The sequence below is a fragment of the Rattus norvegicus genome, chromosome 20 (genome assembly GCF_036323735.1).
Source record: "Rattus norvegicus strain BN/NHsdMcwi chromosome 20, GRCr8, whole genome shotgun sequence".
NCBI lineage: Eukaryota > Metazoa > Chordata > Mammalia > Rodentia > Muridae > Rattus > Rattus norvegicus.
Genome location: NC_086038.1, coordinates 6,981,986 through 6,998,413, shown reverse-complemented (window position 1 = coordinate 6,998,413; position 16,428 = coordinate 6,981,986). Strand labels below are relative to the sequence as shown.

At 50.4% G+C, this 16,428-nt stretch overlaps 1 long non-coding RNA gene across 2 annotated transcripts; it reads left to right on the top strand.

Annotated features, from left to right (window-relative positions):
* Positions 1–618: 618 nt before the first annotated feature.
* On the top strand, positions 619–14,182 carry LOC134483864 (uncharacterized). 2 transcript variants are annotated; one of them, XR_010061019.1, is made up of 2 exons: positions 619–8,823; positions 8,924–14,182. It is a non-coding gene; the product is annotated as an uncharacterized LOC134483864 (long non-coding RNA). The 2 variants fall into 2 exon arrangements; XR_010061018.1 differs by having other exon boundaries at positions 8,899–14,182.
* Positions 14,183–16,428: the final 2,246 nt, after the last annotated feature.

The window sequence follows — 16,428 nt, the reverse complement described above, 5'->3', positions numbered from 1 at the left end:
AAGGTAATTTCAGGATCATTCTGGGGTACAGGTCACCCGCAGGGTTTTGCCTTGCTCGGGGTGACTCCATTTCACAAGCAACACTTGACGCCACTCGGAGTGTAAACACGGAGACAGAGTGACGCTGCACTTTGGCAGACAAGTACACACAACTGCCATCTGCCTGGTACCACACACCAGGAACAAACTGATAACTTAAAAATAGAAAAGGTCCCCGCCCTGTTTATCAAAGCAAATTGGGACTGTAGGATACGGGCGTGTCCCAGACATGATAGAGAAACAAGGTCCCAAGATGGGGGTGTAACTCCTCCCTCTGAACCTCGTAGAGGAGGGCAGCAGCTAACACATACACCAAGGAACCGCAACAGGCAGAGAGGTCCCTAGTGCCTGGCCTGAGCTAAACTTGCTCCCCACTTGCTGATATGGTCTGGTCCTGGTGTTACTCTAGTTTGTATGAAGCTTGTTCTGTCTCCTCACCTTGCTACACCTCCCTTCTCTAGCTTGACTGTGCTCTGCCCTGTGTCACCTCAGCACCTCCAGGGGAGCACCTCAGCGCCTCCAGGGGAGCGTCTCAGTGCCTCCAGGGGAGCATTTCTCCCATCCTCCCTCCCCTGACACTTTCTTTGGGGGGTGGGGCGGGCAGAGCTATCTTAGTTTCCTTAGGATTTGCTTGTTTCTGTGTTTGTGTCTGTGTGAGCGTGTGGCATGTATGCGCCAGTGTCAGTGGGGATTAGAGGAAAGTCTTGGCCCCCCTGGAACTAGAGTGGAAGCTAACTGTGGTCTGGGGATTGAAGTCAGGTCCTCTGCAAGAGCAGCTGGTGCCCTCATTTCTCCACAGCCCTGCAACCTGCTGTCTGTCAGCTTCTCTGTTGCCTCTGTGGCTTCACTGTTGCCTTTCTGAAACCCACATATATAGGGTGTGCAATGTGTGGTCTGAGAATTAATATCACCTGTTAAGATTGGAGTAAGGGGGGGGGCTGGGGATTTAGCTCAGTGGTAGAGCGCTTACCTAGGAAGCGCAAGGCCCTGGGTTCGGTCCCCAGCTCTGAAAAAAAGAACCAAAAAAAAAAAAAAAAAAAAGATTGGAGTAAGGAGTGGGCATGGTGGCTCACACCCTGAATCTATAACTTCGGAGGTGAATTTTGGTGAGCTCAAGGCCAGCCCAGGGCTACGTGGTGACTTCTAGGCCCTATCTTTTTTTTTTTTTTTTCCTCTTTTTTTTTTTTCCGGGGCTGGGGACCGAACCCAGGGATTTGCGCTTGCTAGGTAAGCGCTCTACCACTGAGCTAAATCCCCAACCCCTTCTAGGCCCCATCAAAATGAAAAATAAAAAATAAAAAAATTGGAAGATGGGTGAAGATGGCTCTAGGGGGATAGGTGCTTGCCACCAAGCCTGGAGACCTGAGTTCAATCCCAGGCGGGGAGAGAGAGGACTCACAAAATCCAGACTCTGTGGCGTGTACAATCAAGGAAAGCAGGATTACATGGAGAGACGCAAAGGTTCATCTGTTTCAGACACATACACCCTTGGCAGGCAGCACGCTCAAGGCTAACCTGGGCTACATGAGATCCCGTCTCAAAAAGAAAAGGGGGGCTGGAGAGCTGGCTCCATGGTGGAACTCTAGAGAACCCGAGTCCCTAGAGCTCATGCCAGGCAGCTCACGAGTGCCTGTAACTCCAGCTGCAGGGCATGCCCCAGCCGTAGCGCACACATGCGCTTACACACATATGAAAATTAAAATGATGAAAAAATCAAGCTTTAACAACAGAAAGGACAGGGCTGGAGAGATGGCTCCATGGTTAGAGCACTGACTACTCTTCCAGAGGTCCTGAGTTCAAATCCCAGCAACCACATGGTGGCTCACAACCATTTGTAATGGGATCTGGTGTGTCTGAAGACAGCTACAGTGTACTCATATACAAAAAATAAATAAATCTTTAAAACAATAGAAATGGCAAATGAAAGTATCCTCCAGGATACAGCAGAGAAGAGTTTTTCAGAGAGAGAGAGAGAGAGAGAGAGAGAGAGAACTGTCACGGTGCTAATGTGGGGTGAACCACAGGGACTGTAACCATGGGGAACCCATGTGTGGTTCCTGCCTCAACAAGTCGGGGAGGTTCTGGGAAGCGGACACCTGCCTCGGCGCACGCCGCCACCACTGGCTGTGCCCTCAGTGGACTGGGTCTACGCCAGGCATTTACAAGCATTGTCTAGTCTGTTTATCTTGGAAAGTACCTCGATGCCGGATACTGCTCTCTAAATTAGTGGTGTCACCGAGGCTCGTGACAGCCCTGTGTGGCCTCGATACATATTATCATTGTCCTTATTTAACAGATGGGGGTGACCAAGACACGGGTGATAATTCATAGACCTGACAGCCAACGGGGCTTGTTCCTCTGAACCGTGTTACCTTTTCATGATTTAACTCTCATTTCTTTCTTTTTCATTTCATTTATTTGTGTATGTGTGTGTGTGACACAAGAACTTTCTGGGCTCTGGAAATTTCTTTCTTTTTTTTCTTTTAAGATTGTGCTGGTTTTCGGGTTGGGGATTTAGCTCAGCGGTAGAGCGCTTGCCTAGCAAGCGCAAGGCCCTGGGTTCGGTCCCCAGCTCCAAAAAAAAGAAAAGAAAAAAAAAAAAAAGATTGTGATGGTTTTCATAGGCTCGTCCCAGGGAGTGGCACTGTTAGAAGCTGTGGCCTTGTTTGAGGAAGTGTGTCACTCACTGTGGGGTGGGCTTGGAGACCCTCCTCCTAGCTGCTTGAGGATGCTCAGTCTGTTCCTGGCTTCCTTTGGGTGAAAATGTAGAACTCTCAGCTCCTCCTGCACCATGCCTGCCTGGATGCCGCCATGCTCCTGCCCTGATGATAATGGACTGAACCTCTGAACCTGTAGACCAGCCCCAGTTAAATGTTGTCTTTTATAAAACTTACTTTGGTTGTGGAGTCTGTTCACAGCAATAAGACCCTAACTAAGACAAAGATTTTTTTATTATATGTGAGTACACTGTAGCTGTCCCCATGCACACCAGAAGAGGGCGTCAGATCCCCATTGCTGGGATTTGAACTCACGACCTCTGGAAGAATAGTCAGTGCTCTTAAATACTGAGCTATCTCTCCAGCCCGTGGAAATTTTTAGAGTCTGGTCCGTGTGTGTGTGTGTGTGTGTGTGTGTGTGTGTGTGTGTGTGTGTGTGTGTGTGTGTGTGTATACACATGGGTGCAGTATCTGCAGGAGCCAGGAGAGGGCGCTCTGGATTCTGAAGCTGGAGTCACAGGCTCTTGTGTTAACAGTGCTGGTGCTGGGAAGCCACTTCCGTGCTCTGCAAGAGCAGGAGACGCTCAGCTGAGGAGCCTCCTCTCCCGCCTGTTATTTACTTATTTATAGACAACTCCACATGTAGGCTTGGCTGGCCTAGCATTCAATGTGTATACCAGACTGGCCTCAAACTTGCAGCAATCCTCCTGCTTTGAGCTTAAAGGCAAGCACTACGGCAACCAGCCTATTTATTTCCGAGTGTTTATGTGATGTGCATGTGTATATGCCTGTGTGGTTATATGCACACTGTATCTGTGTTTGCATATGTGTGTTCCCATTTAACCCAGACCTTGCTGATCCAGTGAGTCTTGCTAGCCAGCTCTGTAGTGAGAATTCTGGAATTTTGATTTCTTTTAAAAAAAACAGAAATATCCTAACAACATGCTTTTATTTTATTCGCGGGTGTGGGGACGTCATGGGCTGTCTCTGACTGTCCGAAGCAGCTGACTATGATCTGCCTCATGCCATAGCAGAGGCGTGATTTTGCCAGCTGCAGATAGTTTCCCTGTGATTGTGTGACATTTGGAATTCTGAGAACTTTTCAGAGGGTAAATAAATGCTAGGGTTCCCGAGAGGTGGGGTTGGTGGCTGTTGGTCATTGTTGGGCAAAGTAGGGAGGGTTGTTTGTGGTTTGTTAGTAGTTATGCTCAAAGAAGAAACAAGAGGAAAGAAATTAGATTCAACGATCTAATTTCTCTTCCCGCTATCCTTTCTCTCCTGTTGGGGCTAGATTACAGGGTCAGAGGTTCAGCCCATTATCATCAAGGCAGAAATATGGCAGCACCCAGGCAGGCATGGTGCAGGAGCTGAGAGTTCTACTTCTTCACCTGAAGACTGTAGGTTTGATGCCGAGGCGATAGATGATTGGACAGTAGAGAGTGGGGCGGGACAAAGGTTTGTAAGGCGGGAGAGAGGAGGAAGGGGGGGGATCAAGATGGAGTCTACATAGGAGGATAGTTAGGATTTAGGTGAACTAGATCGATTTTATCTTGTCTGGATGGGCGGTTTTTATCTTTATCAATTGGCAGTGAACCTATTGTGTGGATGAATTGTGGATTGAGACTTTAACGTGCAAATCTGATTGCTAAATTACAAGTTTCTGGAACTTTGATTTTACCGGGCTAAAGAGGACAGGGTGTGAAAGAAATGGCTGAGAGGCGGTTGGAGCGTTTGGATCCGGTTCTGTTTGCCTGAGCAGAGTGAGAACTCGCAGAGCCCGCAGACCTCCTAGGGGACTGCATGGAGAGGGCGGCTAAAAGGGAGACAACCAGGAGTGGGCGGCTTGCAGACTGCGCCGTGGCAGAGTAGCAGCTGAAGCGAGCGGATCCAGCTCTTGGGAACTGATAGAAAATGTTCCTCTTTAATTTTTACCACCACTGAAGACCACTAGGAGAAGACTGGCTTCCAGGCAGCTAGGACTAGGGTCTTAAAGGCCACGCCCACAGTGACACACTTCCTCCAACAAGGCCACACCTACTTTAACAAGGCCCCATCTCCGAACAGTGCCACTCCCTGAGTCTAGCATATTCAAACCACCACAACAATACAGATCTGATGTTTAGTCCTCACCTTTGTGTGGCAAGTGTTTACCCATGAACCTTCTCTCTAGCTCCTCTCTCTCTTTGCCCTGCTGTCCTTGCCTTGGGTTTTGTTTTGTTCGTAGGAGGCCATGTTGATGCTGGTGGCCCATCCGTGTCAAGGATCCTAGTGGTAACAGCCAGGTTAGTTAGCCTTCACAACCATGTGGGTAGCCTGAGGTAACAGGAAAAAGAGGCTGAGCCTGCTCACTGTTTTTGACTTCAGGTCAGTGGTTGGGCAGTGTGACCAAAACCGGTCGCCTAGTACTGAGGTGTGGAAAAGGAGGAAGAAAAGGAAGGTACTGAGTGCATCAGTCTCCCCTGACTTCGCACTGCCAATGACCCATGTGACCCCCCCCTCTAGGCTCCGCCCCTTAAGGGTTCCACAGCTTTCCAGCAGTGCCAGGGAACCAAACCACAGCCCAGCCTTTCTTTGGTTCTGTCTCCAGTCCCTCACCTTGGTGTTTATTCTGGCGTTCTGTTGAAATGTTCTCTCAGAAACTCCATGGTGGAGCGCATCGGGACTAGCTAGCAATGTGAAAGTCCCCTTATTCTGGGTTGCGCCAACAACTCATCAAAGTGCAGTCGGCAGCCTGAGACCCAGACCCGAACGTACCGTGTTCCCACCCCACCCCATCTGACTCCTGATGCTAGCCTCTGTTTCTACCAGATCAACTTATAGGAACGCATGGAGGGGAGGTGGGAATAGTTTTTTGATTGACGATTGACGTAAGAGATACTACCCCTGGGCAGGTGGTCCTGGGTTATATAGAAAGGCGGGGTGAGCAAGCCAGTAAGCAACACCCCTCCCTGGCCTCTGTAGGATGCCAGGAAATGGGATTGGGGACCCTTAGGCTCCAAGAGTCTCAAGGAGAGGCCTGTAGTTTAAAGCATGTCCACCAGGAGGCGCACCGCCCTTTGTGTTGGTATGGCAGCCTGCTCTTCTGCTTCTGTGGGCCTAGCAGAACTCTTCCATTCACGCAAGCTCTGCAGGGGGGCTTCTAGACCCTGGAGGGTTGGCTCCGTGACCAGAAGCTTAGTGGGTGAGGCGAGCGATAGCCGCATGTCAGAAACTTCTGTGCCCTCTGTCCCCAACTCGGCTGGTCATATGAGGTTGAAGAGAAACTTCAAGGTATGACATGTTCGTCTACTTAATGAATATTTCTTGTGCACCCGCCATGCACTAGGCATTGTTCTAGACGGTGAGGGCATAGAGGGACTCCAGCGCTGGGGAGGCCGAGGAGGCAAGAGTTTGAGACCAGCCTGTACAACATATGGAGCCCCTATTTCAAAACCACAGCAACGAGAACTAGAAAGAAAGTGGGGACCAGAGAGGCCACCAAGAAGGAACGAAAAATCAAGTTCAGATTGTACTGGGAGCAGTAGTGAGCTCTAGGAAGGAAATGCCATGAGGCTAAGTGTCAGAGCGGGTCACGTGTATACCACGTGCCCTAAGAGGTGTGAAGCTCTGTAAATGCCACCAACACCAACTCTTCCTGCAGTCCCCTCCTACCTGGCCTGTGGTTCCCCCACAAGTGACAGGTGCTGTTGTTCGTTTCCACAGCAACCAGTCAAACATGGTCCTACCGAGTGTGCACTGTGGTCAGAAAGGCTGGGAGTAACAGACCATTGTTGGGGTTGGGGATTTAGCTCAGTGGTAGAGCGCTTGCCTAGCAAGCGCAAGGCCCTGGGTTCGGTCCCCAGCTCCAAAAAAAAAAAAGAAAAAAGAAAAAGAAGAAGAAGAAAGAAAAGAAAAAAAAAGAGAGAGACCATTGTCCCTCGCCAAGTTTCCCTTCCCCTTCCCAGTGGGAAATCATATAATAGGCCAAGAACTATCTTGAACTGTCCTGCAGATCTGGACCTATAAAAACGGCCACTTGGATTGCTCAGTGGTTAGATCACTGTCTGCTCTTCCAGAGGTCCTGAGTTCAATTCCCAGCAACCACATGGTGGCTCACGACCATCTGTAATGGGATCTGATGCCCTCTTCTGGTGTGTCTGAAGACAGCAATAGTGTACTCATATACATGAAATAAATAAATCTTTAAAAAAAAATTAAAAAAAAATCAGCACTTGAGAGACGGAGGCAGGTGGGTTGCGTATTTGAAGCCAGCCTGGGCTACATACAGAGGTACAGAGAGAGTTTCAGACAAAACAAAACAAAAAACTCTCGGGCAGGGTATGTAACTCACTGGGGCCTTGTCTGTCTCCTGCACGCTCGGCACAAGAATAACTTGACAAAGGCAGTTTCTCAGCTTGTTAACCCGACTGAAGTTCCAATTCAGGAAACGCAGAGCCGGGGGATAGAGCACCTGGAAAGTCCCCTGGCTTTGGTTGTGACCCTTGAGATCCCAGCATTTCTGAGCAAGACACCATTTCCCAGTAAGGCCAAGTTCAGGTTCTCAGGCTAGGTAGCTTGGAGTGCCAGTCAGAGCTCTGGGGTGGAGGATTGTTGTGGTCAGCATGTGGCGTGTGAATCACCAGAAAGCCTCTGAGATACCTGACTATCAACACCCCCCAGCCCCGGCATCAGGGGTCCCCAGATAGGGGAAGATCAGAGCCACCAATGCAGTTTGAGGGGTCCAGCGTCCTGCAGTCACCCAGGACCTTTGCAAACTTCAGAACGGACCTGCCTACCCCCAACGTCTTTGAACAAGAAAGCGATTTACGTTAAAGTTATATTTTCAGGGCAGATGGTGACTCACCCGGATCTTATCAGTCACGCAGTGAGAGAAAGGACTTTGACAACAGGGCTGACCTGAACCCAGGGCAGGAGGTCCCCGTTGAAACGGAGAAACGGGGGCTGGAGAGATGGCTCAGTGGTTAAGAGCACCCGACTGCTCTTCCAGAGGTCCTGAGTTCAATTCCCAGCAACCGCATGGTGGCTCACAACCATCTGTAAAGAGATCTGATGCCCTCTTCTGGTGTGTCTGAAGACAGCTACAGCGTACTTATATATATATATAATAAATAAATAAATCTTTAAAAAAAAAGAAAAAAAGGGCTGGAGAGGTGGCTCAGTGGTTAAGAGCACTGACTGCTCTTCCAGAGGTCCTGAGTTCAATTCCCAGCAACCGCATGGTGGCTCACAACCATCTGTATCAGATTCTGGTGTATCTGAAGACATCTGCAGTGTACTCATATACAATAAATGAATAAAATATTTAAAAAAAAAAAGAAACGGAGAAACGGGGCTTGGTTGGTAGTACTGAAAGACCCCAGCTTAGCAGCAGTAACGCCATTTTGCAAGGCTGTACTTAAGATGACTGGTTCAGGGAAAGGTTAGAACACTGAGTACACAGCGGCTGCCAAACAAGATGTGTTTGGTTGAAGGCCTGGCAACAGGAGGACTGCCGTTGGGCACCTGACAATGAGAAAAGCCCCGGGAGAGGTCCCACACCCTGGTGGGGGGCCGAGTCAGCCGTTATGTTCCAAGAAGGTAGCTAAGAAACTTGCCCCCAGGCTGAACCCTTGGGGGGCCGAGTCAGTCCTTATGTTTCAGGAAGGTAGCTAGGAAACTTGCCCCCGGGCTAAACCCTTGCCATATTAGAATCCACCAATTATATCCCTGTAACCATGCATCTGCTTCTGTATGCTTGCTTCTGCTCCCCAAAATCCTATAAAAGCCCATCCTTGGTTCCGTGGGGCGCGCCAGTCCCCCGAGTGACTGAAGCGCCCGCAGGTGCCTGTGCCTGTGTATCCCGACAATAAACCAAATCCTCTTGCTGATTGCATCCTGTGGTGTCTCGGTCTGGTCTTTGGAGTTGGAGGGTCTCCATCCCGAGGGAAAGTTCTCCCTGAGAGCTTTTCATTTGGTGCGTTGGCCGGGAAAGGAGATCCTCCACCCAGGGACCACCGACCACCCACTGGGAGGTAAGCCGGCCGGCGTCTGTCTGTCTGTCTGATTTTGTCTCGTTCTGCCTTATTCTGTCTGTTCTGTGAGCACTCAACCGGGTCTGTTCTGTGAGCGCTCAGCCAGGTCTGTTCTGTGAGCGCTCAGCCAGGTCTGTTCTGTGAGCGCTCAGCCAGGTCTGTTCTGTGAGCGCTCAGCCAGGTCTGTTCTGTGAGCGCTCAGCCAGGTTGTTTGGAATTTGGGCGGGACGAAGAAGGAGCTGACGAGCTCGGACTTCTCGCCCCGCAGCCCTGGAAGACGTTCCAAGGGTGTTGGGGCCCGACTTTTCGAGGCCCAATCTGGGAGAGGAGAAAGATCCGGACTAACGGCACCTCTGTCTGTATTTTTGGCTTTCAGAGGGCCCCGGACCTTTGCCACCTCCATCTGACTTTTTGCTTTCAGTTTGGTACCAAAGCCGTGCAGCACGCCTGTCTGTTGTTTGTTTGACTGTTGGTGTTGTTTGTTTTCTCTGTGTTCTAATCTTCCTTAGAACTAACATGGGACAGTCCCTAACAACGCCCCTAAGTCTCACTCTTGATCATTAGAAAGACGTCCACGACCGGGCACACAACCAGTCCGTCGAGGTTAAAAAAAAAAAAAGAAAATGACAGACTCTCTACACATCCGAGTGGCCCACTTTCGGAGCGGGATGGCCAGTGAATGGCACATTTAATAAGATCATTATTTTACAGGTTAAAGATCGGGTCGTCCACGGACATCCTGACCAGGTTTCTTATATTATCACTTGAGAGAGTCTTGCCTTAACACCCCCCCCGGGCGGAACCCTTCGTGGACCCGAATTGGCCTCCCCTCAACCCCCAGCCTGTCCCCTCGGCCCCGCCCGGTCTGCCGGCCACGTCTTAAGAAACCTGTCCTCCCGACAGACCCAAACTCCCCTCTCATAGATCTTCTCTCTGACAGGCCCGGCTGAAACGGAGGAGGCAGAGCCGCCGGCCAGATCAGTTGCCAGATCAGTCTGATAAGGGTTTCTCCCCTGTCGCAGGGAGATTGCGCAATAAGCGCGAGGTGATGCCAGATTCAACCTCCCAGGCTTTCCCACTTAGACAGGGAACTGGTGGCCAGACCCAATACTGGCCGTTTTCAACAGCTGACATTTACAATTAGAAACAACACAACCCTTCTTTCTCCAAAGATCCGGTGGCACTCACCGACCTAATAGAATCTGTTTTACTTACCAGCCTACTTGGGATGACTGCCAACAGCTCTTACAGGCCCTCTTAACCTCAGAAAAAAAAAAAAAAAAAACAAGGAGTGTTCCTAGAGGCCAGAAAACATGTTCTGGGAGATGATGGGCGTCCCACCCAGCTGCCTGAGGACCAAACTGAGATTTTAATACAGCTGAAGGTAAGGGACACCTACGCCTTTATCGCCAGTTGCTTCTAGCGGGTCTCCGAGGGGCTATACGACGCCCTACTAATTTGGCTCAGGTAAAACAGGTATTACAGGAAGCAGGAGAAACTCCCTCCGCCTTTCTAGAGAGATTTAAGGAGGCCTACCGTATGTACACTCCCTATGACCCAGATGACCCAGGACAAATGACGAGTGTCTCTATGTCCTTCATCTGGCAGGCTGCTCCAGATATCAGGACTAAGTTACAGAGGTTAGAAAATTTGCAGGGCTATACATTACAGGATTTACTTAAAGAAGCTAAAAGGATTTTTAATAAAAAAAAAGATAAAAAAAAACAAACAAACAAAAAATTGAGTCGAATCTTGGCCGCCGTAGTACAGGGCCAAAAAAAGGAAGGGAGATAGGGGGGAGCTCGAAAGGGGCTGAAGCTGGATAAAGATCAATGTGCCTATTACAAAGAGAAAGGGCACTGGGCCAGAGAGTGCCCCAAGAAGCCTGGTGGACCCCGAAAGCCTCGACCACGAACCTCCCTCTTGGCTCTAGATAAAGATTAGGGAGGTCAGGGCCAGGAGCCCCCCCCCTGAGCCCAGGGTAACGCTTAAAGTTGGGGGGCAGCCGGTTACTTTCCTGGTAGACACAGGAGCCCAGCATTCAGTCCTCACCCAAGCTTCAGGACAACTCAGCGACCGGACGGCCTGGGTACAAAGAGCTACTGGTGAGAAACAATACCGATGGACTACGGACCGCCGGGTTCAGCTGGCTACCGGTAAGGTGACCCATTCCTTCTTACATGTTCCGGACTGCCCGTACCCTCTGCTGGGCCATGATCTTCTCACCAAACTAAAAGCACAAATTCATTTTGAGAAAGGAGGGGCCCAAATAACTGGCCCCCACGGAACTCCCCTTCAATTTCTATGAATATAGACTATATGAACTGGGACAGGACAAGCCACAATCCCTAGAAATAGACACTTGGGTCACGAATTTTCCACTGGGGTTGGGCAGAGACTGGTGGGATGGGGTTGGCGCTCCAACAGCCCCCCTTAATTACACAGTTAAAGGCCACTACAACTCCAGTCTCCATAAAACAATACCCCCTGTCACATGAAGCTTATCAAGGTATAAGGCCTCACATTACGAGGCTTCTAGATCAAGGCATCCTAATCCCCTGCCGGTCGCCTTGGAAAACGCCTCTTCTGCCTGTTAAGAAACCCGGCACTGGAGATTATAGGCCAGTACAAGACTTGAGAAAGGTCAACAAGAGGATAGAAGATATTCATCCGACTGTTCCAAACCCTTACAATTTGCTCAGTAACTGTTCATCGATGAGAAACAGGGGTATACTAAAGGGGTCCTAACACAAAGGTTGGGACCCTGGAAACGCCCTGTGGCCTACCTGTCTAAGAAATTGGACCCTGTGGCCTCCGGCTGGCCACCGTGCCTAAGGATGGTGGCTGCTATTGCTGTCCTGATCAAGGATGCTGGAAAATTGACTTTGGGACAGCCACTCACCATCCTAGCACCCCATGCAGTGGAGGCCTTGGTAAAGCAGCCCCCAGACCGCTGGCTCTCTAATTCTCACACCAAGCCTTGTTACTGGATGCAGAACGGGTTCAGTTTGGGCCCGTAGTCGCCCTCAATCCTGCCACCTTGCTTCCTCTACCTGAGGAGGCAGAACAGCATGACTGCCTAAGTACATGGAACCAGGCCGGACCTATCGGACCAGCCTCTTCAGAATGCTGACCACACATGGTACACGGATGACAACAGCTTCTTGACAGAGGGAGAGCGAAAGGCTGGAGCTGCGGTCACTACGGAGGACAAAGTGATTTGGGCGAAAGCCCTGCCTGCTGGTACCTCCGCACAACGGGCTGAACTCATCGCCTTGACTCAGGCGCTCAAGATGACAAAAGGTAAGAGGCTAAATATATATACAGACAGCCGTTATGCCTTTGCCACGACACACATCCACGGGGAGATCTACCGGAGGCGGGGGCTGCTCACATCTGAGGGTAAAGATATGGCTAAAATTCTGGCCCTCTTAGAAGCCCTATTCTTGCCCAAAAGACTGAGTATTATACATTGTCCAGGACACCAGAAAGGGCACAACCCAGAGGCACGAAGAAACCGGCTGGCCGATGCCACGGCGCGAGAAGCGGCCATGAGCAAACAAATCTTGCCCTTAAATAGCCCAGACCAACCCACGCCCCCACCAGTGGGACAAACCAGTTGGGTTTACGCCCATGAGGACATAGAGCTCCTAAAAAAAATGGGGGCCATCTACCACCCTCAACTAAAACAGTGGGTCTACAAAGGACTTTTAAATTGATCTCCTTTTTACATAAGAAGATAAAAACCTTACTAGATCGAGAAGAGATAAATCTGTGTTTTTTTTTAAATTGGGACAAAGCGATACAAAAGGTGACTGAGAGTTACAAAGCGTGCGCTCAGGTTAACCCGGGAAGGACCAGGATTGGACAAGGAGTTCGTCCTAGGGGACACCGTCCCGACATCCATTGGGAAATTGATTTTACTGAAATTAAACCAGGTATATATGGATACAAGTATCTCCTAGTGTTTGTAGACACCTTCTCAAGATGGGTCGAAGCCTTCCCCACAAAGCACGAGACTACAAAAATGGTCACCAAGAAGCTCCTCGAGGAAATCTTTCCCAGGTATGACATGCCTCAAGCGTTGGGGTCGGACAACGGGCCCGCTTTCGTCTCCCAAGTAAGTCAGTTGGTGGCCAAATTGCTGGGGATTGATTGGAAATTACATTGTGCCTATAGACCCCAGAGTTCAGGTCAGGTAGAACGCATGAATAGAACAATTAAGGAGACTTTATCCAAACTTACGCTTGCAACTGGCTCAAAGGATTGGGTGGCCCTCCTTCCCCTAGTTCTATATCGGGCCCGGAATACCCCGGGCCCCCATGGTCTAACTCCTTTTGAAATAATATATGGAACACCACCCCCATTTGTCCATTTCTTTGATTCAAACATTGCTGATTTTGCTGACAGCCCTTCTCTGAGGGCCCATTTATAGGCCCTACAGATTGTACAGAGACGTCTGGAGACCTTTGGCCGCTGCTTACCAGGACAAGCTTGAACATCCGGTGGTGCCACACCTGTTCCAGATTGGAGACACCGTGTGGGTACACAGACACCAGACCAAGAATCTCGAGCCACGGTGAAAAGGACCCTACACCGTCCTCCTGACTACCCCGACCGCCCTAAAGGTAGACGGAGTCTCGGCTTAGATCCACACACCACACGTCAAGGCAGTCCGGTCTGAGGAATTGACTAATCACAACACTACACCCCAGACATGGAGAGTTCAGCGCACTCCAAACCCCTTAAAGTTAAAACTCCTACGTGGCTCCTCCTAGCCCTTTTGTGGCCTAGAGTCAGTGGGGAATAAGCCCCCACCAGACAGAAATTTCTTGACCAAGTCGAGTGAAAGATTTCACTCAAAGTTAGCAAAAAAAAAAAATGGGGGAATGAAAGACCCCAGCTTAGCAGCAGTAACGCCATTTTGCAAGGCTGTACTTAAGATGACTGGTTCAGGGAAAGGTTAGAACACTGAGTACACAGCGGCTGCCAAACAAGATGTGTTTGGTTGAAGGCCTGGCAACAGGAGGACTGCCGTTGGGCACCTGACAATGAGAAAAGCCCCGGGAGAGGTCCCACACCCTGGTGGGGGGCCGAGTCAGCCGTTATGTTCCAAGAAGGTAGCTAAGAAACTTGCCCCCAGGCTGAACCCTTGGGGGGCCGAGTCAGTCCTTATGTTTCAGGAAGGTAGCTAGGAAACTTGCCCCCGGGCTAAACCCTTGCCATATTAGAATCCACCAATTATATCCCTGTAACCATGCATCTGCTTCTGTATGCTTGCTTCTGCTCCCCAAAATCCTATAAAAGCCCATCCTTGGTTCCGTGGGGCGCGCCAGTCCCCCGAGTGACTGAAGCGCCCGCAGGTGCCTGTGCCTGTGTATCCCGACAATAAACCAAATCCTCTTGCTGATTGCATCCTGTGGTGTCTCGGTCTGGTCTTTGGAGTTGGAGGGTCTCCATCCCGAGGGAAAGTTCTCCCTGAGAGCTTTTCAGTACCACTCTTTTTTTTTTTTTTCTCTTTTTTCTTTTTTTCGGAGCTGGGGACCGAACCCAGGGCCTTGCACTCGTTAGGCAAGCGCTCTACCACTGAGCTAAATCCCCAACCCCGGTAGTACCACTCTTAACAGGGTCCAGTATAAATCTGCCATCCCAGCATTCCGAAACATGGAGGCGGAAGGATCACCAAGTTCCAGGAAGTCCCCCGTTATGAGGCAGGTTCCAGGCTAGCCTGGGCTACTGTGCCTTTATTTTGAGCAGGGAGGTAACTCTGACATACTCATTCATCCAGCCCACTCTGCAGACAGGGAGACATGTCCACATCAGAACCCCACTTCCATTCCGTCACCTCAAGGCCACGTCAGCTGAAGCTAGGCAGCCCTGTCTCGCCCACCACACGGTGACTCTAAACCTCCTGAAGTTCATTCTTCCGGGCTGCCGTTAGCCAGCAGGTGGGGGAAAAGACCCTCTGAGGACCTGGTGGCTTGAGGGGACTCCATCATCTCTGCCCGTCCTTGTGGCCAGAAGTTGGCATGTGACATGCCAAGGATCTTCCTTCTGAGTGGACTTACGGACACTAACTACCCTCTTCATCCAGCTTGGAAGTCTTTTATGGGTGACCCAACTCCCCTCTGGCTTCTGGTAGATCCTGACAGCCACTACCCTGGCCAAAGTTTCTATCATCCCTGGTTTCTCCTCAATGGCTCCCACCGATTGGCCACACTCCTTTCATTAAAACTCAGTTTCTCCTGCCCACAGTTCCAGCCACGCAATCTTTCCAGTCTCTTCTGTCCTGGACCATTTAGGGGTTATGCCAGCTCCTGCCGTCATGGCCCTAAGGACACTACTGGCCACTTCTCCACACCCGTACTCACTGCCTTTTAAACATACTTGTTAATAGAGTCTCTCAATCCCATCACAGATGGTTGTGAGCCACCATATGGTTGTTGGGATTTGAACTCAGGACCTCTGGAACAGCAGTCAGTGCTCTTAACTGCTGAGCCACCTCTCCAGCCCCCAGAGAGACTTTTTTTTGGAGCTGGGGACCGAACCCAGGGCTTTGCGCCTGCCAAGCCTTCCTTTCTGCTCTGTCAGCTGAGGCAAGGCTAGCGTAGCACACCAGGTTTATTTAGTCTGTGAACATGGAGAACGGGCAGCCAGTTAAAATATTATTGGGAAGTCCGTGAGAAGCTGAGTCACAGCGGCCATGTGCTCCCAGGAGCTTCCATTTCACTTATCTCACGCCGGGGAGATAAGCGCCCTCAGTGGACTGGAACCAACCAGCTTGGTTGCTGGAAGTGGAAGGGTTTCCGGCTAATCCCACGGGAAGGAGTAAGGGCTGACCAAGTCACGGGATGAATTAGACAGGTTCCAGACAGGATTCCAGAATGAGGCAGGGTGGCTCACCGTAGCTGTGCTGTAAACAGTGGGGCGCCGGGACCCGTGTCCTGGAGGCACGGGACTGAGAATAAAGGACTTCTCTTTAACGGTGCCCGTTCCTGCAGGAAAATGTACTCCCACCCCCCCACACACTCCCACCCCCTATCTCACTCCCACCCCCGCTTAACTCTTCCCTCGAAAACAGCGCCAGGGCCACCCCTGTCAGAGCCATATCTCCCTGAAACTCCAGCTGCAAAGGATTTGGAAAAGTGAAGTCCTGGGATCTCTGGACCCTGGGGGAAGAGGGGGCTTGAAGGAAGCAGGGTGGATGTGCCAGCGGCTCCGGCTCAGTTGATGCTTAACTTTCATCGAGCCCTGGGTTCCATGACCAACACGGTCACACATGGGGTCATACTCCTTTAACCCCAGCAGTTGGAGATAGTGGCAGGACGCTCTCTGTGAGTTCGAAGCCAGCCTACTCTAGGCCACCCAGAGCTAAATAGAGAGACTGCTCTGCCAGAGGTCCTGAGTTCAAGTCCCAGCAACCACATGGTGGCTCGCAACCATCTGTAATGGGATCTGATGCCCTCTTCTGGTGTGTCTGAGGACAGCAACAGTGTACTCATATAATAAATAAATAAATAAATAAATAAATAAATAAATAAATAAATCTTAAAAAAAAAAAACAACAAAAACCAAATCCAAAACAAAATAGCCATGAGTGGAAAGATTTGAAGCACAGGTCCACAGATCCACAGTTCCCTCCTTGCTGAGGAGAGGGGGAA